The sequence below is a fragment of the Hemitrygon akajei genome, chromosome 7 (genome assembly GCF_048418815.1).
Source record: "Hemitrygon akajei chromosome 7, sHemAka1.3, whole genome shotgun sequence".
NCBI lineage: Eukaryota > Metazoa > Chordata > Chondrichthyes > Myliobatiformes > Dasyatidae > Hemitrygon > Hemitrygon akajei.
This window is the reverse complement of record NC_133130.1, coordinates 79423569-79438444: the sequence shown is the minus strand read 5'-3', so window position 1 is coordinate 79438444 and position 14876 is coordinate 79423569.

Here is a 14876-nt window from a genome sequence, read left to right as displayed (position 1 = left end):
TTATCTGAGAAAAGCAGTTCCTCCTCAGCTTTGTTCTAAATCTACTCTCCCAAATCTTGAGGCTATGTCCCCTAGTTCTAGTTTCACCTACCAGTAGAAACAACTTTCCTGCTTCTATCTTATCTATCCCTTTCATAATTTTATATGTTTCTATATGATCTCCTCTCATTTTTCTGAATTTCTGCGAGTACAGTCCCAGGCGACTCAATCTTTCCTCATATTCTAACCCCTCATCTCTGGATTCAACCTGGTGAACCTCCTCTTCACCACCTCCAAAGCCAGTGTATTCTGCACACAGTAGTCCAGGAGTAGCCTCATCAATACCTTGTACAGTTGGAGCATAACCTCCCTGCTCTTAAATTCAATTCCTCTGGCAATGAAGGCCAACATTCCATTTGCCTTCTTGATAGCCTGCTGCACCTGCAAACCGACATTTTGTGATTCAGGCACAAGCACTCCCAAGTCCCCCGGCATAGCAGCATGCTGCAATTTTTTTACCATTTAAATAATAATCTGCTCTTTCATTTTTCCTTCCTAAGTGGACGACCTCACATTTACCAACATGATACTCCATCTGCCAGACCCCTGATCACTCACTTAACCTACCTATATCTCTCTGCGATTCTCCATATCTTCTGCACAATTTGTTTTTCCACTCAATTTAGTATCATCAGCAAACTCAAAACACCACACTCAGTCCCCTCTTCCAGATCATTAATGTATATCATGAACAGTTGCAGGCCCAGCACTCACCTCTGATTGCCACCCATGTATCCCAACTCCCTGCTTTCTATTAGCTAACCAATCCTCTACCCATGCTAATACATCACCCCCAACTCTATGCATTCTTATCTTACGGATAAGTCTTTTATGTGGCACCTTATCGAACGCCTTCTGGAAATCCAAGAAAATAATATCCATCTGTTCCCCTATATCCTCTGCACTCATTATATCCTCAAAGAACTCCAGTAAATTTGTCAAACAGGACCTGCCTTTGCTGAATCCATGCTGCGTCTGCCTGATAGATCCATTTCTTTCCAGATGCCTCTCTATTTCTTCTTTAATGATAGCTTCAAGCATTTTCCCAACTACAGATGTTAAGCTAATTGGCCTGTAATTACCTGCTGTTTGCCTACATCCTTTTTTAAATAGTGGCGTAACCTTCACCGTCTTCCAAGCTGGGACCTGCCCAGAGTCCAGAGAATTTTGGCAGATTATCACCAAAGCCTTTGCTATAACTTCTGACAATTCTTTCAGTACCCTGGGATACATTCCATCAGGACCAGGGGACTTGTCTATCTACAGGCCCACAAGTTTGCTTAGCACTACCTCTTTAGTGATAGCTATTGTATCGAGGTCCTCACCTCCCATCGCATCCATAACATCTCTTTTTGGCATGTCAGATGTGTCCTCCACCATGAAGACCAAACAAAGTAGCCATTCAAAGCCTTGACCATTTCCTCATTACCCAATATCAATTCCCCCTTGTCGTCATCCAAGGGACCCACATTCACTTTAGCCAACCTTTTCCACTATATATAACTATAAAAACTTTTACTATCCATTTTTATATTTTGTGTTAGTTTATTTTCACAATCTAGCTTCCCTTTCTTTATTACTCGCTTCATGGAAATTTGTTGCTTTTTAAGGTTTTCCCAATCTTCAAGATTCCCACTACTCTTAGCAACTTTGTATTTATGAGCTTTTAGTTTGATGCCTTCTTTTATTTCCTTAGTTACCCAAGGCTGGCTCTCCCCACCCTTACTGTTCTTGCTTTTAACTGGAATATACTTTTGTTGAGCACCGTGAAAAATCACTTTGAAAGTCTTCCACTGTTCCTCAGCTGTTCCACCATATAGTCTGTGTTTTCAGTCAACACCAGTAAAAACCTCCCTCATCCCATTGTAGTCCTCATTGTTTAAGCATAATACACTGGTTTTAGATCGAGCTATTCCACCCTCCATTTGTATGAGAAATTCAATCATACTGTGATCACTCTTTCCAAGAGGATCCCTAACTACAAGATCACTAATTTTACCTGTCTCATTGCACAGGACCAGATCTAATACAATATGTTTCCTTGTAGGATCTGCAGGATCTCTTGTGTTCATGGTATACTTCCAAATTTAGAAAATATGTACCAGTCAAAACAGATTTTATGAAGACTTGTAAGTGGATCAAAGTATCCGCTTCAAAATATATATTAGCCAAAGAGAGGAAATTTCATTTTCATAATTAGTTGATTGTGGGGACAAATATATTTCATGTATCTTTAGATGTCTATGTAGTGAGGAAGGAGAGCTCACTGATACAGTATATGAATTTTCTGCCCATAAATTCATCCCAGAGAAGATGCACCTTTAAAGCTGTCCTGAAATTTTGTGTCCAGCAAAGATTAACAGTAATAAATTTCTAGGCATTAGTTATCTCAGCCACAGCTTCCGTTATATTGAATCATGAAAGTTGCAGAAACATCTCAAGAACCAAGAAGGTTCTTAAAAGTCTAAATTAATACGAGGATATGTAAGCAAAGATGATGAAAAGCTTAATCAAAGTTCGTTTGGGAGCATCTCAGAGCAGAATAGGTGGAGAACATGAGAGCGAGAACTTAAGGCTAGGTCCCCAATTGATATATGAATAAAATCCAGGGTGATGAAGAGGCTGGCAATGGAGCAGTACCATGAAGGTGTGGAAGTAAATACAAATCAAGGAAGATTGAGACTATGAATGGGTCTAAAAACGAGGATAATAATGTTAAAACAGATGTACTGTTGAAGCAGGGGCTAAATACTGTAAGTTAACAAGCTTAGAGGTGACAGGTGAACAAATTGTATGTGGACAGTTAAAAAAAAGGTAACTTTTCAGAATGACTAAAACAAAAATACAACTTCCCAAGAGCATCCATTGAAGCAATTGTATGCAAATTTCTGCCTCTTCCATTTACAAGCGCTTTTAATAGGTTTTCATAAATATTTAACAATAGACTGAGGACGATGTGCCTGGTCATTTCCATTGGCACAGTTCCAAGCACTGGCAAGTCTTTACGAAATTTTACTAGCTCATATCATCTCCATGCAAACTGAAGGACATATCAGGTCTCACAGAGGATCCTGTACTACGAATCTTTTTTTTTAAATAGCCAAAGGCACTGGAATTATTTTGTGTTAAGTTGTTCAACAGTGTGATTTCAGACTCTCCTGCAGCAGCATTCAACATGCTCAATCCAAGATCAAAATCCAAGGGGAATTGTAGTTAATCAGACAGAAGCTTACTGTAAATAGGCAACTATCCTATATATTATTAGTAAGGTATATCATAATCTTCCAGGGTTCTTCCATTTACCTTTTCAGCCAGCTGAATCAGGAACTGGTCTGTAAAAGGCTAGATTCTATTTTTTAATGATTTAGATCTATAAGTATGTCAATGCTGCCAGTGTTACCTCACTGTCATCAGCTGAAAAGAGTATCAGACCAGTAATTGGTAGCATTACAAACTGCAATATAGAAAGTAATCCAAATGATGGTTTCAGTTACCGTCACTCAAACACTCCAGTCTGGACACTCAAAGCTGTATTCACTGTACAAAACTATTCCAACTTCCAGGATTAATGTTGGAAGGATAAAAATATTAGTCTTTGCCCAAAGCCTAAGGCAAACAGCCAGGTTGACACTAGACGTTTTCAGAGACCACATCCTCACCAGTCTTTACCCTATAATAGTATTGAGACTGATAGTGGTTTATAATTGTCACACGTACAGCGATATAGTGAAATGTTTGTCTTGCATACTATTCTTACAGATCAAATCATTACTCAGTGTACTGAGGTCAAACAATGTAAAACAAGAACAATGCAGAATAAGGAGAAAGAGCATTGCAGGGCAGCAATAAAGTGCAAGATCACTACAAGGGAGACTGTGAGGTCAAAAGTCCATCTTATCATACTATGGAACCATTTAATAATCATATTACAGTGGGTAGAAGTATCCTGGAGTCTGGTGGTACATGATTTCAGGTTTTTACATCGTCCAGCTGAAGGGAGGGAGGAGGAGAGACAAGGTCTGGAATGAGTGAGGTCTTTGATTCAGCTGGCTGCTTTACTGAGGTCACAAGAAGCACAGAGGGGAGGCAGGTGCTATGTTTTGTAACTGAATTGAGAAGTAACATGGAGCTGGGAATAAATGTATATATTCCATTTGTGCTTCAGGTGATAACACGCATGTACAACATGGCAGCATAATAAGACCATAGACCATAAGACATAGAAGCAGAATTAGGCCATCTGGCCCATCAAGTCTACTCCACCATTCAATCATGGCTGATCTTTTTTTTCTATCTCTTCCTCAACCCCAGTTCCCAGCCTTCTCCCTGTAACCTTTGATGCAATGTCTAATCTCTGCTTTAACTACCACCCAATGACCTGGCCTCCACAGCTGCACGTGGCAACAAATTTCACAAATTTACCCCCCTTTGGCCAAAAAACTTCTCTGCATCTCTGTTTTGAAAGGGTGCCACTTTATCCTGAGGCTGTGTCCACTTGTCCTAGACTCTCCTCCCATGGGAAACATCCTTTCCACATTTACTCTGTCTAGTCCTTTCAACGTGCAAAAGATTTCAATGAGATACCCCCTCATCCTTCTGAATTCCAGCGAGTACAGGCTCAGAGCAATCAAACATTCCATGCATGATAACCCTTTCATTCCTGGAATCATCCTTGTGAACCTATTCTGGACCCTCTCCAATGCCAGCACATCTTTTCTAAGATGAGGGGCCCAAAACTGTTCACAATACTCAAGGTGAGGCCTCACCATCACATCCTTGCTCTTGTATTCTAGACCTCATGAAATGAATGTTAACATGGCATTTGCCTTCTTCACCATTGACTCATAATGACGTACACCATTTATGTACTTTTACATATAACCTGCAATGCATTATGCAAACAACAAAGAATGGCACCATGTCATACATGCGCGTCTCAATTAAAATAAAAATGAAATGTATCAATTTATTCCCAGAAAATGCTAAACCCAAGTTTTACAAAGCCCATCCAGTTCCTTATACCATGCATGATAAAGTAGCTAATGAGCTAGATCACATGGAGGCTGAAGGAATACTTTCCAAGGTTGAGTGGAGCCCATGGGCAACTCCAGATATCCCAGTAGCCAAGAAGAATGTGTCTGTTAAGATCTGTGGTGATTTTTAGGTCACCATCAACCCAGTACTGAAAGTAGATCAATACCATCTGCCCAGGATAGAGGATATCTTTGCAAACCTTTCTAGAGGGAAACATTTCAGCAAAGTGGACAGCTGAGGCCTACCTACAGATGGAGATGGGAGAAAAGTCCAAAGTGTTTCTCATCATAAACGCTCACAAAGCGCTTTATTGCTACAATAGTCTTGTTTTTGGAGACGCAACTACACCTAAACTCTGGCAGAAAGGTATGGACCAGATGCTGCAAGACTGCTCAGGCACTCACTGTTACCTGGGTGACATCATTGACATCATTGTTACTGTAAGGATGACAAAGAACATCTCCAAAATCTCGAGACAGTGTTAAAAATGATTAGAAGATTATGGGCCCAGATCATGATGCAAGAAGTATGATTTTTTTTAAACCATGCATCACTTACTGTGGTCACACCATTAACACATAAGTTCTACACAAGTGTCCTGAGAAAATTCAAGTGCTGGTTAATGCCCTGATGCACCATCAATAACTCTTGGAGACGTGAGGCGAGATATAGGCTTTTATTGGCTGGAAGAAAGAACAAGCAGCAATTGACCACCACACTACATCCTGGAGACTGAGGTCGGGGCTGTGTCTCCAATCGCCTTTATACCGGGGTCCATGGGAGAAGCCATCGTCAGTGGGAGGAGCCACAGGAGCAGTCAGCGGGGGGGTGCGTGTCCAGACAGGTATATGTAGTTCACCACATGCCCCAAGGCCACAAAGAATGTGTTAAAGTTGCCATCCTTTTTAGGCATTGTCAATTACCCTAACATGCTCCTGCCAAACCTGTCTACTGTGCTCTGCCCCTTGAATTCATTCCCAACAGATCGGGAAGAAATAGCAATGGGCAAAGCAGTTTGAAGTGGCTTTCCAAAAGGTAAAGGAAATGATGACATCAGACACTATACTCACACGTTGTGATCGGCATCATCCAGTGTTGCTTGCCTTATGTTATAGGTGCATTCGTGACACGTGCAATGAGTGATGGAAGTGAACAGCCCAGAGCATTTACATCACATTCCCTTACCACTGTAGAGAAAAATTACGCACAGATTGACAGAGAGGCCTTGAGTCTGGTTTGCAGTGTAAAATGTTTCAATCAGTACCTGTATGGGAGAAAGTTTACCCCCATTACTGATCGTCAATCACTGGTGTCCATTTTCATTCCACAGAAGGGTGTTCCACTAACAGCAGCAGCACAAAGGCAGAGATGGGCTCTGTCTCTCGGAGGACACAATTACAAGATCGAATTCAAGAGGATGACTAATCATGGAAATGTTGCTAGACTGTCCCATTTACCGTTGGAATGTGAAATACCTGAAAAATTCACCGACGTATACACTCCTCTTGATGTATTCTCCCTGATGCAAATCAAAAGTCTCCCTGTCACGGTAGAGATAATCCAAAGGGAAAATCAGAAAAGACACCACAGTCTCAGGTCTACATAGTAAAACAAAATGGTTAGAATTCACTGCAGAAATTCCAGTTCCCCCATTTTTATTAGTACCAGGCAGAACTTGCTAATGATGGGGGTTCCCTTATGTGGGGATTGACAATTGTTGTACCATCCAAGCTGACAGATAAAGTGTTGGAGGAGCTACATGCACCATCTGGGCATGGTGAAAATCAAAGCATTAGCTTGAAGCTTTATCCAGTGGCTTGGGATAGATCAGTAGGTCGAGGAGCTTGCATTGCACTGTGCGGGATGTCAGCATGTGCAGAAGCTGCGAAGAGCCATGCCTCTCCATTCCTGGGAATAGCTGTAACTTCCCTTGCAGCTGATTTGTGTGGATTTTGCTGCACCGTTCATGGGTACCAACTTCTTGGTAGTAGTGGACGCAGCTACAAAGTGGCCAGAAGTGTCCCCAATAGCCTCCACTACAGCTTCACACACTGTTCATGTGTTGAGAGCGTTTTCTCAAGGATTCGTGTTCCAGAACACTTAGTTGATGACAATGGACCACAGTTTGTTGCAGAACAGTTTCACTTGCTCCAGAAAATGAACGGAATAAGACCTATGACATCTGCACCACACCACCCAGCTACTGGCTTGGCAGAGAAGTTTGTCCAGAGTCTAAAGAATGCTACGCAAGCAATTTCAGCAGAACACACTCCATGACACTAAATTTCCTCCCTACATGTCACAATGCAGGGCACTCTACAACCAACAACTCACCTGCCATGCTGATCCTGGGTCATTCCTTGCCTAGTGCTTAGATCTTCTCAAATCCAGGACAAACAGCTGAGACAAATTGAGGGTTCCTCAAACACTGAGGTTCAATGTTTTACTCCTGGACAAGCAGTTCTGCTGAGGTACTGCAAAGATGATCAAAAGTGAGTCTGTGAAAGATTAAGGACAGAGTGGACCATCTTCCTCCACAGAAGAGGTTGCACCGGATGTCATCTGGAGATGATACGTCAATTAGTTGAGGAGAGCAGAGTCAATTGTTAGAGAAGACTGGTGTCCAGAGCTACAGACCCAGTTCTTACAGTCCCAGGGTTAACTTCTACAACCACAATGATGGAGGCCCCAGAACCTGAGATTATTTCACAGCCACAGGTCTCTCCTGTCAAGCAGAGTGATTGCCCTTTATCAGGAAAGGCGCTATCCCACAAAAGTAAGAAAACATCCACAATGATTAAATCTTCAGGTCTGAATGGGACAATTTAAACCTTGTGATGCAGTGGAAATCTATATAGTAGTAGTATATAAAGTCAAAGAGTTATATAAAAAAAGCACAGCATAAAAGCAGGCCCTTCTGCCCATCTAGTCCATGCCAAAACAATTTAAACTATCAACTTCAATTAACCTGCACCAGGACCATAGCCCTCCATACCCCTACCTTCCATGTACCTATCGAAAGATAAACACTGAACTTGAACTTGCATGCATTACTTGTGCTGGCGGCTCATTGCACACACTCACAACCCTCTGAGTGAAGAAGTTTCCCTTCTTGTTCCCCTTAAAGTCTTCACATCTCACCCTTAACCCATGACCTCTGGTTGTAATCGCACCCAACCTCAGTGGAAAAAGTCTGTTTGCATTTACCCTATCTACACTCCTCAGAATTTTAAATACCTCTATCAAATCTCCTCTCAGTCTTCTACATTTTATGGAATAAAGCCCACACCTATTCAATCTTTCCTTACAACTCAGATCCTCTAGACCTGGCAACATCCTTGGAGATTTTCTCTGTACTCTTTCAAGCTTATTTACATCGTCCTCGGAAGTAGGTTACCAAAACTGTACACAATACTCCAAGTTAGGCCTCACCAACATTTTATGGAATTTCAACATAACATTCCATCTCCTGCACTCAATACTTTGACTTATGAAGTCCAATGTGCCGAAAGCTTTCTTTATGATCCGATCTACCTGTGACACTACTTCCAAAAAATTATGGACCTGTTTTCTCAGATTTCTTTGTCCTACCACACTCCTCAGTGCCCAATTGTTCACGGTGTAAGGCCTACCCTGGCTGGTCCTACCAACATGCAACACCTTGCACTTGTCTGCATTAAATTCCAATTGTCATTTTTCAGCCCATTTTTCCAGCTGATGCAGATCCCTCTACAAACCATGGCAGCCTTCCTCGCTGTCCACCACATCCCCAATCTTGGTGTTATCTACAGTCCAGATCGTTTATGTACTGTGGATGACAAGCAAAACAATGGGCCCAGCACTGATCTCTGTGGCACTCCACTAGTCACAGGCCTCCAGTCAGAGAGGCAACTATATATTACCATTCCCACAAAGCAATATCTAATCCAATTTACTACCTCACTTTGAGGCAGAGCAAATGAACCCTCTTGACCAATCTCCCATACGGGACATTGCCAAATGCATAACAAAAGCCAAAATAGACAACACCCACTTCCTTGCCTTCATCCACTTTCCTGGTAACTTCCTTGGAAAACTCCTTGGAAGTTTGGTTGGACATGACCTACCATGCACAAGACCATGCTGACTCCTTTATCAGTACACGTCTATCCAGATACATACACGTCCAGTCCTGGCGAAATTCCCACTTGCTTCAAAAAGGCAACAATTATACCAGTGCTGTAGAAGGATAATGTGGGCTGCCTTAATGACTATTGCCCAGTAGCATTCACATCTACAGTGATGAAATGCTTTGAGAGGTTGGTCATGACTAGACTGAACAAGGACCTCAACAAGGACCTGGACCCATTGCAATTTGCCTATTGCCACAATAGGTCAATGGCTTTCCACACAGCTTTAGACCACCTGGACAACACAAACACCTGCATCAGGATGCCGTTCATTGACTATAACTCAGCATTTAATGCCATCATTCCCACAATCCTGATTGAGAAGTTGCGGAACCTGGGCCTCTGTACCTCCCTTTGCAATTGGATCCTCGACTTCCGAACCAGAAGACCACAATCTGTGTGGATTAGTGATAACATATCCTCCTTGCTGACAATCAACACTGGCGCATCTCAGGGATGTGTGCTTCGCCCACTGCTCTACTCTCAAAATACACATGACTGTATGGTTAGGCATAGCTCAAATACCATCTATAAATTTGCTGATGATACAACCATTGTTGGTAGAATCTCAGGTGGTGTTGAGAAGGCGTACAGTAGTGAGATATGCCAATTAGTGGAGTGGTGCCGCAGCATCAATCTGGTACTCAATGTCAGTAAGACAAAAAAGCTGATTGTGGACTTCAGGAAGGGTAAGATGAAGGAATACATACCAATCCTCATAGAGGGATCAGAAGTGGAGAGAGTGAGCAGCTTCAAGTTCCTGGGTGTCAAGATCTCTGAGGATCTAACCTGGTCCCAATCATTTTGTGATTTTTATAAATGACCTGGATGAGGAAGTGGAGGGATGGGTTAGTAAATTTACTGATGACACCAAGGTTGGAGGTGTTGTGGATACTGTGGAGGGCTGTCAGAGGTTACAGCGGGACATTGATAGGATGCAAAACTGGGCTGAGAAGTGGTAGATGGAGTTCAAACCAGAATAGTGCGAGGTGGCTCATTTTGGTAGGTCAAATATGATGGCAGAATATAGTATTAATGGTAAGACTCTTGGCAGTGTGGAGGATCAGAGGATCAGAGGGATCTTGTGGTCCTAGTCCATAGGACACTCAAAGCTGCTGTGCAGGTTGACTCTGTGGTTAAGAAGGCATACGGTGCATTGGCCTTCATCAATCGTGGGATTGAATTTAAGAGCCGAGAGAGTAATTTTACAGCTATTTAGGAGCCTGGTCAGACCCCACTTGGAGTATTGTGCTCAGTTCTTGTCACCTCACAACAGGAAGGATATGGAAACTATAGAAAGGGTGCAGAGGAGATTTACAAGGATGTTGCCTGGATTAGGGAGCATTCCTTATGAGAATAGGTTGAGTGAACTTGGCCTTTTCTCCTTGGAGTGGCGGAGGATGAGAGGTGACCTGATAAAGGCATATAAGATGATGAGAGGCATTGATCATGTGGATATCAGAGGATTTTTCCCAGGTTCGAAATGGCTAACACAGGAGGGCACAGTTATAAGGTGCTTGAAAGCAGGTACAGGGGAGATGTCAGGGGTAAGTTTATTTACACAGAGAGTGGTGAGAGCATGGAATAGGCTGCCAGTGATGGTGGTGGAAGTGGATACGATAGGGTCTTTTAAGAGACTCCTGGATAAGTACATGGAGCTTAGAAAAATAGAGGGCTATGAGCAACTCTAGGTTAATTTCTCAAGTAAGTACATGTTCAGCACAGCATTGTGGGCCGAAGGGCCTGTACCATGCTGTAGGTTTTCTGTGTTTCTATGTTTCTAACAAATAACATAATGTTACAGCACTCCAGGCTCTGGGCTAGGAGTCTGTGTCATTAACTTCAAGCAAATTTGACAGTGAAGCAAGAACTGAAAATTCAAAGATGTTCAAAGTCACAATGTTACTTTCTGCTGCAGGATGTGCTTTAGAATAACTTTACAATAATTTAAAAATGCAAAATGTCAATAGTAAGAAGCTGAGAATTCTCTCTCAGCAAACAACAGAATTATCAATCAGATGGCCTATCAAACAGAGAGCTTGGCCTTGATTTGGTTACAGAGGAAATACAGGAAATAACAATTTCTTTTGTAGGTGGAACTTAGTGTGAACGTCAGAGATAAGAAAATTGTAAAGTATTCACAATTCTTACAGATAAGTGAAGAAAGCTTATTGAGCATGCTTCTTCACGAGCTTCCCAAAATGTTCTCTAATCTCAACTTGGCAATATTACCTGTCTTTAAATATGCATTAAATTAACCACATCTACCACCACCGCTTAACAACCCGACATTTTATTATGAGCCTGCAGCTTTCTCCAGCTGTCAGGTAGCCATGCCTGTCAGTCAAACTGGCCATCAGGAGCATTGAACCAGGGAGAAGTGTAGTGTATTTAATATTTCAGTAGTATTTGAGTAATATTGTAAATATTATAATCATTCTTGTTCATTTAAATAATTCATTACGGATTATATGTGTAAGCACGTAAATGGCATACATCATTACGCCACCACATGATAACGACACGTCTCACAAAATAAAAATTAAAAGAAAACACTTATTCCCTGATCTGTATTTCCTTTCAATTAGTTTTTATGTTTTGAGTTCCGACCACAAGTCTCACCTGCCAAGCAGAGTGCCCCCAACTCCCTTGTCAGGAAAGACATTATCCCACAAGAGTAAGAAATCTTCCACAGCGAATATATCTTTAGGCCTGAATGGGACAACTTAAAATTTACTATTTCAGTAGTGTTTGAGTAATACTGTAAATATATTGTTTGATTAAGCATTCTTGTTCATTGAAATAATTCGTTATGGATTATATGTAAAAGTACATGAATGGCAGACATCATCATGCCACCGTGTCATGCATGCGCACCTCACTTGAAGTGAAAAATGAAACTAAGGCACACAGTCCTGGCTCTATGTTTTTTTGCTTTCAATTAGTTTTATGTTTTGGAGTTACAAAACATAATAGAAAGTAAACTCACATTTACTGTGGAGTATTACCTAGCTAGCATTAGAGAAAGCCCAGACTTTGAGGTTTCCCCACAATCACTCCCTCTTTACTTTTACAGACTGAGTAATTCTCGGGCTCACACCTCACTTGACATTCTCTATGAAGCTCATTCACTGTCCCTTCTTTCTATTGCCCTCCTGCCCCTTTTCCACTGGGCATTATTTACTTATTATTATTTAATTATTTGTGGTTTTGTATTGCTATATTTCTACACTCTTCTTGGTTGGTGCGACTGTAACAAAACCCAATTTCCCTCGGGATCAATAATGTCTGTCTGTCTGTCTGCTTTCATAAATTCTGTCACTGTCCCATGTGAGCATGATGGAGAACCAGTTAGATCTCTGGCAGGCAGGATGTGACACATTCAAAACCAAATCCAGATAATATCATCGACTTAATACCAAAAGCATGGATGGCTCAGAGTGATTCATTGCCTGGTGCATTTTATGAATGCAAGTTGAAAATTAAAAACCTGTTTGACCTTGAAAAGAATGCATTGCAGATTGACCACAGCTAAAATGTTTTCAGAAGCTGAAATGGTAAACCCAAAGAGCAGAAGTTCAAGGGATGATTTGGATGAAATAAGTTTCAACTGTTTATCACATTGCTAATTTCAGGCCCAGAAGTTATGGGAGAGGAGTAGGGCGGTGAGATTAATTTGGGATTGATATACTTTAGTGGCAAAGAATTAGTTGGAATTGATACTGGGCTTTAAGGACAGAGTAGACATCCACTGGAGTGACTTCATCACCAACATTGAAGTCCTCGAACAGGCGGAGGTCACTGCCATGCTGTTGAAGACGCAGCTGTACTGGGCAGGGCACGTCTCCAGGATAGAGGATCATCACCTGCCCAAGATTGTGCTGTATGGTGAACTCTCCACTGGCGATCATGATAGGAGGGCACTGAAGAAGAGGTACAAGGACTCTCTGAAGAAATCCCTCGGTGCCTGTCACATTGACCATCGCCAGTTGTCTACTCTAGCCTCCGATCGCGAGGCCTGGTGACACACCATTCACCAGTCTGTCTCCTCCTTTGAGAATGCACGTAGGGTTGGCCTTGAGGACAAAAGGAGAAGGAGGAAGAACCAACAGAGCAGCACCAAACCCAGAACAGAATTTCCCTTGCAGCCGCCGTGGCCGGGTCTGCCTGTCCCATATTGGCCTCGTCTGCCACCAGCGAGCCTGCAGCAGACGTGGGCAGCCCCCTTCCTAAATCTTCGTTCGCGAAGCCATGAAAATGAAACAATCCATTTCTTGGAGGGCAGTGTTGCTCAGAGTGGGGAGGTACACCGGGAGCAGAATAACAACCTAAGCCTGAAATGAACCCAAGTCTAGCTCGCTGCAAGTGAAATACCTACCAGCTTCACTCTTCCCAAGAACCAGCAAATGGTTCAATCCCTTAAGGACCCCATTACTAAAATGGGCCTAATCTTGAAAAATGGTCCTTTTGCCAAAAGCACACTATGTGAAGAGAACATTCGTGTTCAGAATGAAAGCCTTCCCATGACCTCTGAGCGGGCAGAATCAGAAAGCTAAATCAAAGAGCTCCTTTACAATGTAAGCCAGATTAGTGCCAGACTGTTTTTTTATTGATGCCACGGAGATAAATTTACGTTTAAAGTCACAGACGGAAGTTGAAATAAATAAAAGAACTTGGCCTAAAATTGCATAAGGAACACAGGTGCCAATAAAGTATCTTCATGTGGTTATCTATTTTGTCAATGTCATAGTGGTAACAAGAGCTTTGGGCACAACCAGATAACTGAGATTCAGAGGCCACTTTATTAGGTACACCTGGAACCTGCTCGTTAATACAAATATCTAATCAGCCAATCATGGGGCAGCATCTCAATGCATGAAGACATGGTCAAGAGGTTCAGTTGTTGTTCAGACCAAACATCAGAATGGGGAAGAAATGTGATCAGTGATTTTGATCGTGGAATAACTGTTGGTGCTAGATGGGGTGATTTGAGTATTCTCAGAAACTGTTGATCTTTTGGGTATTTCATACACAAAAGTCTACAGAGTTTACAGAGAATGGAACAAAAATAAAATCTGGTGAGCAGCAGTTCTGTGGGCAAAAATAACTTGTTAATGAGAGAGGTAAGAGGATAATGGCCAGACTGGTTCAAACTGACAGGAAGGCTGAAGTAACTCAAATAACCACGCATTACAACAGTGATATGCAGAAGAGCACCCCTGAATGCACAACCGGTCAAGAGGTTCAGGAGGTACTGATAAAGTGGCCACTGAGTGAGTGTAATGGCCTTTAGGGATTTGCAAGCATCAGATTGGGAGATAATTAAGATTTTGTTCAGTAAGTCATGCTTTCTGTCCAATAATTGTACATTTTGTTATGTTTGTAACAATTTAAGGTAGAAAAGATTAACAGTGTAGGAATATATGAATTTTTGTTTTGATCATCAGGATACACTAAATGATAGAAGTGATCTGAATTATTTTTGGATTTCAAAATAAAATGAGTATCCTTTTACACTTTGGTGCACTGTTCACTTCTTCACTATGAACTCCAGCATCAATAGCCAGTTGAATGTAGGTGTAAATCCAGCTCTCATACTGACAGTGGGTGTGGCAAGCTGTATATACCAGGAAA